The 1,387-nt window shown below is 29.2% G+C and overlaps 1 pseudogene; it reads left to right on the top strand.

The window, feature by feature from the left end:
* The window catches only part of LOC115291127, a 30,888-nt pseudogene that overhangs the window by 14,092 nt on the left and 15,409 nt on the right, over nucleotides 1-1,387 (top strand).

Genomic DNA, 1,387 nt, shown 5'->3' with positions numbered 1-1,387 from the left:
ACCACTCAGTTTCAAAGGATGAGATTTTTACTGAGAAAAAGCATGAAAAATCATATCTCACAATTTGTGGGTAACATATATGAAAGATCTAGCTTTGTGCCTAACAGATAGTATGTTCTCAGTAAATAATTTATCTTTCATACTTGCATTTGTAAGTGATCAATAAATCTTTTTTGTTTAGGTATTAAAATTTTCACTCTTTTTTGCCTAATTTAGACTTAAAGGATCTTCAACTTTTTGTTAATGCTATGAATAGGTCAGTAATTTACATTGGAATCAGTACAGGTTGGTGGAGTTCCTAATAACAAGAAATAATATCAGAGAGAAAAAGATTCCTTCATTTAGTTTAATGTGTTCAGGATTGCACTCTATTTTGATGGATGCCTAATCAAACTGCATGAAAATACCCAGATTCAAAGGGATTTCAGAATAAATAGCATCTATTTCAACTATAAATTGATAAATCATCAGTAAACTTTATTCCAGAGAACTTGAGAGTAAAATTGACAGATAGTAAAGATGAAAATATTCTTGACATGAAAATAGATTTTCTGTGTAATTAACATTCAAACAAAATCTCTTGAATTAACCCAAGGAATATTGAGAATCATGTATATTCAGTTTACTTCTGACAGGTTGTGTTAAGAAGGGGTTAATTCTTGAGAACTTGAAAATTGCCAGAGTTTGTAAGATTATGCTTTGTGGTTCCAAAAATTTGTCAATTCTAAATGGAGGCGATCTTTATATATACTGTCTTCTATTCCTAGTATTTGTAGAAGATCGTAACTCATTATAATTTGAAACAATTACTTAATAGATTAACTAATTTCATTGTGATACAGTTTGTGACCTCAAGAATAATTGTTCACTGCATTCATGCTGGGAGCCTAGTAGCTTAGATTTTGAAATATATTGTAGCACGATTTCTCCTTGCTTAACTTATTATATTCTGTTATGTGTTAGTAATTTAATATTTTATGTAGAAAGTGACAATTTTCTACTTTCTTTATATTCCATGATTTTGAAAAGCAAAGTTACTTTTCCATAAGGAATGATATTTTTTTTCAGAATGTTATAAAATTTTCTTCATAATTTTTTTTATAACATTCAATACTTCCTTATTTCTTAGACTATAGATAAAGGGGTTTAATAAAGGAATTACTAGAGTATAAAAAATAGCACCAAGTATTACTTTATCCTCTTCTTTAACAGAATCTGGTCGAATGTACACAAAAAGAAGAGAACCATAGAATATTGAGACAGAGAGAAAGTGGGATGCACAAGTAGATAAGGCTTTACCTCTTCCTTCTTTGGACTTCATTTTGAAAATCATGAAGAGAATGCAGAAATAAGAGATAAGGACTATGATAATAGAGAAGGTTTGAAC

Source organism: Suricata suricatta, chromosome 5 (assembly GCF_006229205.1).
Source record: "Suricata suricatta isolate VVHF042 chromosome 5, meerkat_22Aug2017_6uvM2_HiC, whole genome shotgun sequence".
Lineage (NCBI taxonomy): Eukaryota > Metazoa > Chordata > Mammalia > Carnivora > Herpestidae > Suricata > Suricata suricatta.
The sequence above is the reverse complement of the archived record's forward strand: the minus strand, read 5'-3'. Positions and strand labels throughout refer to the sequence as shown.